Consider the following 13,583-nt stretch of genomic DNA (forward strand, 5'->3'; position numbering starts at 1 on the left):
GAGGGGAACTATACTTCGGCCAAACGCGTCATTCCCGTCCTCTTCAGCGGCTCGCCTTAGATACTCCAGGACACGAGTATCTACCTGGGCAGCTGTGGAGGGCTGTGGAGCACGGGTACGGCGAGTGCGGGCACGCACGGGGCGCTCCTCTGCTGGAGAGGCGACGGCCCCTGCAGACTGGCCAGGTGCGGGCTCCTGGGGTGTCGGCTCTGGACTGGGCGGCAGGACATTGGGAGCAGGAGGTTCTTGCTGAGACTCGGCGACGTCAGTCTCCTCTGCGGTGTCCTCCAAATTGTCGGTGGTTCTAGAAGGAGAATAAAACGTAAGAATATAATATTGAACAATGCCCACACCAACACGTTGGCAAACAGGACATGGGCAAACACACATTAGACACATGCAAAGGCATAAACTCTTACGTGCGCATCTCCATGATGTCCTTCAAGAACATCAGCTGCTTCGTATAGATATAGGGGCGCTTGCGAGATGCGCCATCCCCGCTGCGTCCCCTTTCACCCATCTCTCTGCGAAATTGGTCACGGCAGCTCCGCCACCGTGTTTTGATATCTTGGACTGTTGGATTTAACAAACACATAACACGCCATCAGAACTATCACTTCTAAATGAAGGGCCCTGCAGTGCCAATGACGTGGGACACGGTGATGCGCCTGCTCCACCAAAGTTCCTCGTGCTAATGCGCGGAATACACATACAGGGCCCCAGGTCTTCTATAGGGATGACAGGCATTGACAGAAAATGCGTGGTACTCACCCAACCGACTGCGGTCCCGGGTTCGGCCACTCTCCCACTCCTGCTCAAAAAGGTTCTGGGCGACCACCTACCAGGCGTCCTCCTTGACCGTCCTGTTGTGGTACTCCTCTGAGCGCGTGTCCCAGATTGCAGGATGTTCCTGGACAAAGAGGATGAGGCGCTCTACGTCCATCCCGCGCGGCATGGCAGAAGATTATTTCACACACAGCTAGCAACCTTGACACAGTCTCCAGGCACTCACTAGCCTTGCCCCCTCGCAGTGGAAACGCAGGCACTTCCTGGTTTGGGTTTGCTTTGTCCAGCTTTATAGACTCTTTTGCATGGACATAACAGCTCTTGCGTGATTTTCGCGCATGCAACGCAGGAGCGTCCGTGTGTCATGCGTTGTTTTCACGCACCCATTGACTTCAATGGGTGCGTGATGCGCGAAAAACGCACGATTATAGAACACGTCGTGAGTTTTACGCAACGCACTCACGCTGCGCAAAATTCACGCATCGTCTGCACTGCCGCATAGAGTAATATAGGTGCGTACGACACGCGTGAAAAGCACGCGCGTCGCACGCGCGTATGTTACGCTCGTATAAATGAGGCCTTACTTAGTGTCAGGGAACCGTCAAAAAGCATAGTTAGGTATAGCGTCAGGAATCCATCACCATAGTTAGATCTAGCGTTAGGGGTCCATCACAGTAGTTAGGTTTAGCGTCAGGGAAGCTCGGAATAATCTAGATAGGTTTAGTGTCAGGCACCCGTCACCGTAGTTAGGTTTAGTGTTAGGGAAGCTCAGAATAATCTAGTTAGGTTTAGTGTCAGAGAATAGTCGCCGTAGTTAGATTTAGGCCTCATTTACACGAACGTATTATACCCGCGTGCGACGCGCGTGCTTTGCACGCATGTCGTACGCACCTATATTAGTCAATGGGGCTGTTTAGACGATGCGTGAATTGCGCTCATTGCGTGTGCGCAGAAAAAAACTCACGACATGTTCTATAATCGTGCGTTTTTCGCGCACTCACGCACCCATTGAAGTCAATGGGTGCGTGAAAACCACGCATGCCGCACGGAAGCACTTCCGTGCGAACTGCGTGATTCGCGCAAGAGCTGTCAAACTCCTGAATGTAAACAGAAAAGCACCACGTGCTTTTCTGTTTACAAACATCCAAACGGAGTGTCAAATTCGAGATGAGCGCCCCGAACTTCACCGGGTTCGGCCAAACTAGTTTTGACCGAAACCGGTAAAAAATGTTCGGGTACGCGACGTCAGGAGACAGTCACTGTCCACGGTGCTGAAAGCGTTAAACTGGTTCAGCACCATGGACAGTGACTTCCGCTCCGAAAATCCATGAACCTGTAAAAAAAAAAAGACGTTCTGACTTACCGATAACTCCGGTCCGACCTCCCGGGATGACAGTTCAGTCAAAGTGACAGCTGCAGCCAATCACAGGCCAAGCACAGGCTGCAGCCAATCACAGGCTGCAGCGGTCTCATGGACTGCGGCGTCATCCTGGGAGGTGGGGCCGGATGACAAGAGAGGGACGCGTCACCAAGGCAACGGCCGGGAGCCCGGACTGGGGGAAGCAGGAAGTTCTTGGTAAGTATGAAAGTCTTTTTTTATTCACAGGTTGGTGTATATTGTGTTCGGCATTCACTGTCGAGGGTGCTGAAAGAGTTACTGCCGATCAGTTAACTCTTTCAGCACCTTGGACAGTGATGGGCGTCGACTAGCCTCATCAATATGATGGCGGCTGCGCGAAAATCACGCAGCCGCGCATCATACACGGATGACACACGGAGCTGCCAAGTGCCTTTTGCGCGCGCAAAACGCAGCGTTTTTTGCGCGCGCAAAACGCACACGCTCGTGTAAATGAGGCCTTAGTCTCAGGGAAGTTCAAATAAAATCTAGTTAGGTTTAGTGTTAGGAACCCTCGCCCTTGTTAGGTTTAGTCTCAGGGAAGCCCACTCGTTCTATAAAAACACCAATTTTTTTAGCTGGTTTAGGTAGCAGCCTATTGCTCCTAGTTAGGAAAGCAATCAGACATGTCCCAACGGACATTTAGTGCCGAAGAGGCATATTCATTTCTTGCCTCCGACACAGAGTCGTCGGATGGTGAGACTCTGTTTTATTTATCCACCTCCTCATCCAGTGATGAAGAAGAGGAACCTCCTAGGAGATGCCCCTTGACCACCAGTGCAGTTGAAGCCCCCGAGCGAAATGACCCCGCCGCAGTTCAAGCCCCCATTTGGACCCCCACACCAGACATTTATGAGCCCAAAATCCCAGAGTTAAAATTTAATACGGCAGGGCTCAGTGAAATGGGCTTTTTCAAGTTCTTCACTGATGACTTTATAGATCTTATGATCTCCCAGACAAATTTATATGTCCAACAGTATATTACTAAGAACCCTACATCATTTTATGCCCAATCCTACAGGTGGACCCCTGTAGATGTAGCAGAGTTGGGCAAGTTCTGGGGACTTCACTTGAACATGGGGCTTCTGAAAAAGCCATCCATTAGGACCTACTGGAGCATGGACATCTTATACCATACCCCCAATGTACCGTATGGCCATGTCCAGGATGCATTATGAGGCAATATTTCGCTTCTTAAATTATAAGGATAATGAGCAGTGCCCACCCCGAGATGACCCCAGTTTTGACCATTTGTACAAACTGAGACCCCTATTAGACCATTTCAGTGCTCGGTTTGCCCAAGCATACACCCCCGAGAAGTGTATTTCTATTGATGAGTCCCTGGTACATTTTAAAGGGAGGCTTCAAGTCCGCCAGTACCTGCCAAGTAAGAGGGCAAGGTATGGCGTAAAGATGTATAAGCTGTGCGAGAGTGCATCAGGGTATACCTACAAATTTAGGATGTATGAAGGGAAGGACAGCAGTATTCAGCCCCCAGAATGCCCCCCCTTACTGGGAATTAATGCAAAAATTGTGTGGGATTTGGTGCACCCACTGCTGGACCAGGGTTACCACCTCTACTTGGATAATTTTTATACCAGCGTCCCACTCTTCAAGTGCCTCGCTTCCAGAAGTCCTGCGGCATGCGGCACTGCTAGAAAAAATCTGAGAGGCCTCCCTAAGATTCTGCTTGGGCAAACACTCAGAAGGGGTGAGAGCAGGGCACAATCTAGCAGCAACATATTGTGTGTCAAGTACAAGGACAAGAGAGATGTCCTTGTATTAACAACAATACATGGCCACACCAGTACCCATGTACCTGTACGAGGTACCAGTATAGAGACCCCCAAACCAGACTGCATCCTGGACTACAATAGGTACATGGGAGGGGTTGACTTGTCAGATCAAGTCCTGAAGCCCTACAGCGCCATGCGGAAATCGAGGGTGTGGTATAAGAAGCTGGCCGTGCACATCATACAGATGGCATTGTACAATGCGTATGTGCTACGTCGATGTGCAGGCCAGAGGGGAACTTTCCTGGAATTTCAAGAGGTGATTATCAAGAACCTAATCTTTAGGACCAAGAATAGGGAGCATCCAGTACTTCCGGAAGCGAGGCCACACGCATCGTACCAAGGCAACACTTTCCAGGAGAAGTTCCCCAAACTGGCAAGAAGGGAAAAAGTCAAAAGAGGTGCAGAGTCTGCTCAAAGAGGTGGATAAGGAGGTAAACAATATACGAATGCGACACGTGTCCCGAAAAACCAGGGCTCTGTATGAAAGATTGTTTTCGAATTTATCATACATCCCTTAATTTTTAATTTACCCTGATACACTCCGCACAGCTTATGCCCCTCATCTTTCCCTTCTGAGCCCTGCCGTGTGCCCAGGCAGCTAATAACAGCCACATGTAGGGTACTGCCGTACCCGGGAGAACCCACATTACATCTTATGGTGTGTATATCTCCAGTGGCACATGCTGGGCACACTATATCGGGCACGGACATGCCATATATTTATAGAAAATTGCAAATCTCACTCTGCCCCATCTGCTGCGCATTATCTTTTACACAGTACCTGTGGGGTCAAAAGGCTCACTACACCTCTAGATGAATGTCTTAAGGGGTGTAGTTTTTAAAATGGGGTCACTTCTCAGGGGTTTCAACTGTACTGGTACCTCAGGGGCTTCTGCATACATGACTTAGCACCAGAAAAACTCCAGTAGGCCAAATGGTGGTCCTTTCCTTCTGAGCCCTCCCATGGGCCCAAACGGCAGTTTATCACCACAAATGGGGTATTGCCGCACCAAGGACAAATTGGGCAACAAAATGGGATATTTTGTTTCCTGTGAAAATAAGAAATTTTGATAAAAAATGACATCTTATTGTTCTACACACAGGTATCCAGGCTACCAGGACTACTATTATGGGTAAGGCTATCTGAGTTATTAATGTTGGGAGTATTTTACTCTAGAAAACACCCTTTGGACACTTCTGTCCTTAACAAAACAGCTCACACTCAAACAACTAACGTTATATACGATAGCACACTGCCCTATTCATAAGTCCTTAATATAAGGACTTTAAACACACCATACACTTGGTTATCCTACTTACCTGTGTTCATATCATATAGAGTCTCTCCACTCATGAACCTTTTTAACATGTATGTTTTTATATGTATTTAATAAAATTTGTTATTCTTTTCATATATACTTGGCTCTATACTCTGTTTCTTGTGTGTGTATAGGGTTTAAGTAGAGTATAACAGAGAGAGTTCCCAGCATTACATAGTTACATAGTTACATAGTTACATAGTTTGTACGGTTGAAAAAAGACACATGTCCATCAAGTTCAACCAAGGGAAGGGAAGGGGGAAGTAAAAAATTTCTACACATAGCAGTTAATATTTTTTTGTTCTAGGAAATTATCTAAGCCTTTTTTAAAGCCGTCTACTGTCCCTGCTGTGACCAGCTCCTGCGGTAGGCTATTCCATAGATTCACAGTTCTCACAGTAAAGAAGGCTTGTCGCCTCTGCAGGTTGAACCTTTTTTTCTCCAGACGGAGGGAGTGCCCCCTTGTTTTTTGAGGGGGTTTTACATGGAACAGGATTTCACCATATTTTTTGTATGCGCCATTCATATATTTATATAAGTTAATCATGTCCCCCCTTAGTCGTCTTTTCTCAAGGATAAATAGGTTTAGTTCTTTTAATCTTTCCTCATAACTTAGATTCTCCATGCCCCTTATTAGCTTCGTTGCTCTTCTTTGTATTTTTTCCAACTCCAGGGCATCCTTTCTATGAACTGGAGCCCAGAACTGGACTGCATATTCTAGATGAGGCCTCACTAATGCTTTGTAAAGTGGTAATATTACCTCCCTGTCCCGCGAGTCCATGCCTCTTTTGATACACGACAATATTTTGCTGGCCTTTGAAGCAGCTGATTGACACTGCATGCTGAAATTTAGTTTATGATTTACAAGTACACCCAGATCCTTCTCAACAATTGACTCCCCCAGTGTAGCTCCCCCTAGGACATATGATGCATGCAGGTTGTTGGTACCCAGATGCATAACTTTACATTTATCTACATTAAACTTCATTTGCCAAGTGGACGCCCAAACACTTAGTTTGTTTAAATCTGCCTGCAATTCACAAACATCTTCCATAGTCTGAACTATATTACATAGCTTGGTGTCATCTGCAAAAATAGAAATAGTGCTATTAATCCCATCCTCTATATCATTAATAAATAAGTTGAATAATAGTGGTCCCAGCACTGAACCCTGGGGTACACCACTTATAACTGGGGACCATTCAGAGTAGGAATCATTGACCACAACTCTCTGGATACGGTCCTTGAGCCAATTCTCAATCCAATTACAAACTATACTTTCTAAACCTATAGTCCTTAATTTACCCATTAGATGTCTATGAGGGACAGTGTCAAATGCCTTTGCAAAGTCCAAAAACCCTATATCCACAGCGGCCCCTCGGTCTAGACTTCTGCTTACCTCTTCATAAAAACAAATCAGGTTGGTTTGACAGCTTCTGTCCTTTGTAAAACCATGCTGGCTGTCACTTATAATACTATTTATTGTCACATAATTCTGTATATAGTCCCTCAATAGCCCCTCAAACATTTTCCCCACAATTGATGTTAAGCTTATGTGGTGGCCCGTGGGTGGCGGGGAATGCAGGAACCCAAAATGGTGGATACTGGGCTCTCTGTCTTGTGTCACGGTGGTATTTTGCCTTGCAGGCCTTCCCACCTCCCAGGGACACACACACAGTGATGAGGGGGTTGCACAAGATGATGATGATGACTGTTGTTTCCCCCGGGGCACTCCCTTGGTGGCTGACTCCTGTCTGGTGTTATTTGGGGTGCCCTTGGTGTAGAGTGCAAATAGAAGACAGGAGACGGTGGTGGCAGTTAATCAGGAGAGCTTGCAGCACACTTTTACTTTTCAAGATGGAGATTGTACAATACAAATATGTCATCCAAATTCAGCTCAATCAGTGTAGCCCAATGCTAAATGCAGGAGTGCTATTATCTCTCTACTCACAGTCTCTCTTTCTGGACTCTTCTGGCTCCTTGAGCTGTTATTCCAATAAATCTCTTTAGGCCTGTCTTTCTCTGTAATCCGAAAATGGCTGAACTCAGGAGCACCTTCACTGTGCTTCCTCCTGCATCCACTCCTAGCTCACCACCCTCACCACTCCCTAATTAACTCCTCCCAGCTTCTGTTACATTATAGAAAACCACTCCGCATAGGCTGAAACACAATGTCATAACATTTCTGAACCTGTAGATGGCAGCATAACACAACACATGAAGACAAACATAGTTTTCATAGTAGTGCTCCTGTGGGACACTACATACACCCCCTCTTTAAATAAAGCCGTCCTCGGCGTCCGACTCTCCAGTCGGCAGGTTAACCTAAAACAAAGGTTAATCACAATTGCAATAATAAACTGAGAGTCCATACAGTCTCTGAGGAATATGAGGATATAATGCTGAACAGGGAAAATGTCCAAGAGTCCTTGTCATATGAACTGGGGAAAATGAAGGGCTTGTTACCCAATTGGGATGCAAACAATACAATGTCTCTGGTGAAGGATAATCCAAAAATGAAGTCTCAGATTCAACAGTTCAATCTTGATATCGTGCTGGCATCTTACCTCGGGTAGCTCTATCAGATCTCCTCAGGGGCTCCTCTATAACAATTTCAGGGTCCCTGGATTCCTCTGGACCAGGCCGGAACTCGGATGACGAGGTCACTTGGTCTTCGCCGGGATCAAGAACAGTTCTTGGAACAAAAATAGACAGCCAAGGTTGGAACAGCCAATCAAGAGGGGACATACTAGTTGTTGGCGGTAGCGGTTCAGCTGCAGGAGATTTCTCAGTTGTCTGTGGTTCTGCTGGTACCTCTTCCTTTAGGCAGAGCTTGAGACGATTACGGTGGACGACTTGGGAATCTCGGCCTTGGCGCACAATCTCATAGACATCAGTCCCAGGGTGCGGGATGGACTTAATTGTGTATGGTTCTTTCTGCCACTTGCTGTCCAACTTACTTGAACGATGGTTGTTTTTCAGCCACACACGGTCTCCAATTTGGAAGGGTTCTGCTTCGGCCTTTTGATCAAAACCTGCTTGTTGCCTTTGACGAGCATCTTCCATCCGTCTTTCCACAATCTCGTTGGCTTCAGCCAGGCGACGCTGGTGATCACTCACCCACTCTGTGTTTGGCAGGGGGTTGATAGTATCTGGAACTTCGACATCCATGGCCAAGTCCGAAGGCAATTTGCCCTGACGGCCAAACAGGAGATAGTAAGGAGTGTACCCTGTGGAGCAGTGCACAGTGTTGTTATACAGGTACACCAATTCTGGCAGGAGAGTCGGCCAATCAGCCCTCTTCTGGGACGGAACAGTTCTTAACATCCCAATAAGAGTCTGGTTCATCTTTTCACATAAGCCATTACCTTGTGGATGATAAGCGGTAGTTCTCAGCTTCTGACAGCCATAGAGGGAACACAACTCGTGGAACAGTTGAGACTCAAATGCGGAACCACGATCAGTCAGGATCTTGTCCGGACAGCCATAGGGGAGTATGAAATTCTTCCAAAAGATGGCAGCGGTGGTCTTGGCAGTCAGGTCTTTCACTGGCATAGCTACCACGAACTTCGTATAGTGGTCAATTATAGTTATAGCATAAGTATACCCAGTGCGGCTTGGTTCAAACTTGACATGGTCAACGGCTACCAGTTCCAGCGGTCTATGACTGATGATGGGGTGAAGTGGGGCTCTCTGGTCATGACGCTCTCCTCGGCTCTGAGCACAGGTGGGACATTCTCGGCACCACTTCTCTATGTCGTCTCTCATGCCAATCCAGTAAAATCGTCGGCGTATGGTATCTTCCGTTTTATGAACCCCAAAGTGTCCCGATCTGTCATGGTAGGCTTCCAAGATGGATTTGGAATCTCGCCGGGGTACCACAATTTGATGTAGACGCTCACCCGTTACTGGATCCAGGGCAGTCCTCTGTAGTAGACCTCTGGACACGAAAAGTCGATTCCTCAGTCTCCATAGACAAATTAATTCCTGATCAGCTTGACCTCTACGTATTCGGTCCGGAGTCCTCTTCTGAAGAAGGGAAGTCTGCAATTCCTGTAGGTTTCTACTCTCCCGTTGGAATCTAGCCCACTGTCTGGAATCTTGGGAGCAGTCAGGAACATTTGGTTGCGGATGTTCGTTTCGCTTCCTCTGAGCGATCACCGAATTCTGGGTTGCAAACTGAGCATAGAATGTAGGCATCTCTACCTCTTCCCATTCATCATTACATCGGACCAGTTCTTCACCCACAGGCAAACGGGATAAGGCATCGGCATTCACGTTGGACGCACCAGTCCGGTACTTGATCACAAACTGATAATTCGCCAGTCTGGATGCCCATCGCTGTTCAAGAGCTCCCAGTCGCGCTGTATCCAAGTGGGCCAGCGGATTATTATCCGTGAAGACGATGAAGGGTGTTGCAGCCAGGTAATCTTTAAATTTTTCGGTCACTGCCCACACAAGGGCCAGGAATTCCAGCTTAAAGGAACTATAATTCTGGTCGTTCCGTTCAGCGCCTCGAAGACCTCTGCTGGCATAAGCGATGACTCTCTCTTTCTGGTCCTGTACCTGCGACAGGACGGCCCCCAATCCCTTCTGGCTGGCATCAGTATACAGTCTAAAGAGTTGGTTGTAGTCAGGATATCCCAGGATAGGTGGTTCGGTTAACAGCTGCTTCAGCTTCTGGAAAGCGGCTTCATGGGCTTCAGCCCACTCAATCGGGATCCTTCTCTTCATAGCTTCCTTGGAGTGACCTCTTAACAATCCCTGGAGGGGTTCTGCAATCTGGGCAAAGTGTGGGATGAACCGTCTATAATACCCTGCAAATCCCAAGAAACTTCTCACCTCCTTGACTGTGGTAGGGGCTGGCCAGCTCTTTACTGCTGCTACTTTGCCTGGATCAGGAACCACTCCTTCTGCACTCACGACATGGCCTAAGTAATGGACTTCCGGCTTCAGGAGATGACACTTGGAGGGTTTCACTTTCAGGCCATATTTGATGAGGGTTTTGAGGACTTCTGCCAGGTGCTGTAGGTGTTCCTCATAAGTCTTTGAGTAGATGATTACGTCGTCCAGGTACAAGAGGACGGTCTCGAAGTTTTGGTGACCCAGGCAGCGTTCCATCAGCCTCTGGAAGGTTCCCGGGGCATTGCATAACCCAAAGGGCATACAATTAAACTCGAACAACCCCATGGGAGTAGTGAAAGCAGTCTTTTCCCTATCTTCGGGAGCCATAGGTACCTGCCAATACCCGCTGGTCAAATCCAGAGTTGAGAAGTAGGCAGCAGACCCCAAAGCAGTCAGGGATTCTTCAATGCGTGGCAGGGGATACGCATCCTTGTGAGTGATATTATTGATTTTGCGGTAGTCCACGCAGAATCTAATGTTGCCATCCTTCTTTTTCACCAGGACTAGGGGTGCAGCCCATGGACTGTAGCTCTCCCGAATCACATCTGCGTCCTTCATCTCCCGAATCATTTTCTTCACTGGCTGGTACATGGCTGGTGGAAGGGGACGGTACCTTTCTTTGATGGGTGGATGGACGCCTGTAGGGATGGTGTGCTCAATGATAGTAGCCTTCCCAAAATCCATAGGATGTTTACTGAAGGCTTGTTGATTGTCTTTGGCCACCATCAGGGCTCCTTCGATCTCCTCTTCGGTAGTATTAGCATCGCCAACATGGATCTCGGTCCACCAGGGTTTTGTTGTCATCTCAGGGGTAACTTGATTCTGGGTAGCTTGCTGGAACACTGTAGTCTCAGGGCTCCAGACATCTTGGAAGAAGACCTGTGAGAGCTTAGCAACTGGACGGTATTTACTCAGTACCACAGCCGTATCACCAATGTTCAGGAGGCGAATAGGTACCCTCCCATTAGAAACAGTCACTAGACTTCTGGCTGCTAGCACGGTCGGATGATCTTCCAGAAGAAGAGGTTCCACAAGGGCCTGGTAATCTTGACCTTGCAAACCTGGACGAGCTCGACACCACAGAATGGTTTCCGTCTCTGGTTCCAGAGTCACTGGTTGTGAGTCCATGATGCGGGCACGGCAGATCTCACCCTTTTCATTCGTGAACCTCTGTTGGGCATTCAAGAGACGGATAGCATGCTGAATTGCATTTTGATTGGAGACAGGGACTGTAGAAAGTGCTCGGTGTAGGGCATCTAGCATCTCTTCATAGCAATTCCTAAGAACATTCATGCCCAGCACCACTGGTGGAAAGTCATCATCCCAGACGTTCACTACAATTACGCCTTGCTGGGGCAGTTCAGTTTCTCCCATCTGGATCGTGGGTTCCCAGTAGCCCCGATGGGGTATCGATTGTCCATTACTGGCTACAATGTTAAGCCACGTGTCTGGGGGTTGTATCAGCTGGTCGAGGTCCCAGTACTTCTCAAACCAACTTCTCTGCAGAGTGGTGACTTGAGAGCCAGTGTCCAGTAAGGCCGACAGTGGGATCCCATTTAGGTGGATCGTAATCACTGGACACTGCCCAATGTACCGGGGAATCCATTCTGGTGTTGTGGGACCTATTGGTCTTCCTCCCGAGGGGCGGTCCTCTGCCTCGGGGGATTGTCGTTTAACTGACGACATTCTCTTTCAATATGGCCAGCTCTTTGACACCTACGACAAATGGGTCTTCCGGTGGTATCAAATCTGTCAGAAGAGCGTCTACCCCAATTCCGGTAACTTCCCCCTTCTGATCGGTTACTGAACCTGTTACTGGAGTAGCGGCGGCTTTCTTTCTGGCGTTGCTCCATATCTTCCATTTTCTGGCACATTTTACTGAGGCTCTTGGTGAGGACAGCAATTTGGTCCCTCAGTTCACCAACTGGATCTTGAGCTTGCATGTGAGTACACTGAGCTAGTGCAACTTGACTTCCCGCTGCTGTAGGATGATCTACTTGCGACTCCGTAGGAGTCTCTATGGAATAGGGGAAAACTTTGGCTTGAACCGCTGCGGCTTCAGTCCCCAGGATTCTAATTGCGAGCTCTTTAAAGTCCAAGAAAATACAGCTTGGGTTCTGGGAGGCCAACATTCTGAGCTGACTTTTAAGAGCTTCAGATGCAGCTCCTTCAACAAACTGCTCCCTTAAGGCCTTGTCAGCCTATGCAGCCTCTAAGGGTTCTACTTGCATAATTGCCCGCTGGGCCTCCTGCAGGGATAAAGCAAAGTCTCTCAATGACTCACCGGGCTGCTGCTTCTTTCCAAAGAATCTCATCTTGAGCTCTGCCACAGTCCTTACTTCAAATGTGGCACGCAATCGGTCCAGTATCTGTTCCACTGTTTTTTTCTCTGTTCTGGGCCAGGATTTCACTTCTCTTAATGCTGCGCCCTCTAGTTGTCCTATCAATATCTCAACCCTCTGGTCTGTTGAGACAGGATACAAACGGAACATGGACAGCATCTTCTCTTTGAATTCCCTCAGGGAATGAACTTCGCCTTTGTAGCGAGGAAGCCATGGTGCTCCAAAGTAATAGGGCATAGTGAGTGGCATCACTTGCGCTGTTGGAGGTGACCCACTGGGGCTTGGAGAGCCGTTATCTCCGTCGACAGACATTTTCTGCAATAAGTCCTACAGTAACCCCTAGCAACGGGTGTTCAATTTCAGGCTATGCACTAAGCCTCTTTTCCGGATATCTTTTCCGGTGTCTCTACACTGTTAACTGCCACTTTTTACTTTAAATCTCATTTACTGGCCTATTCAGGCACTCACCAGCTTTCTCTTAGCTGCTCCGCTGTTTTCGCGGGTTCTCTTGCGCAGCTCCTTGCCACTTCCAATATGGCGGCGACTTGGCGGGAAACTTTTATTCCGGCTGTAGCGAAATGTCTGTAACTCTGCTCCGGCTGCGATAATCTGGCTCCGGCTGTGGCGCATCAGCGCTGACTTAGTTCATAAGGCACAGAGGCCATAGATATCCTGTTCGTGACGCCAAAATTATATGTGGTGGCCCGTGGGTGGCGGGGAATGCAGGAACCCAAAATGGTGGATACTGGGCTCTCTGTCTTGTGTCACGGTGGTATTTTGCCTTGCAGGCCTTCCCACCTCCCAGGGACACACACACAGTGATGAGGGGGTTGCACAAGATGATGATGATGACTGTTGTTTCCCCCGGGGCACTCCCTTGGTGGCTGACTCCTGTCTGGTGTTATTTGGGGTGCCCTTGGTGTAGAGTGCAAATAGAAGACAGGAGACGGTGGTGGCAGTTAATCAGGAGAGCTTGCAGCACACTTTTACTTTTCAAGATGGAGATTGTACAATACAAATATGTCATCCAAATTCAGCT

This window comes from Rhinoderma darwinii, chromosome 2 (genome assembly GCF_050947455.1).
Source record: "Rhinoderma darwinii isolate aRhiDar2 chromosome 2, aRhiDar2.hap1, whole genome shotgun sequence".
Classification (NCBI taxonomy): Eukaryota; Metazoa; Chordata; class Amphibia; order Anura; family Rhinodermatidae; genus Rhinoderma; species Rhinoderma darwinii.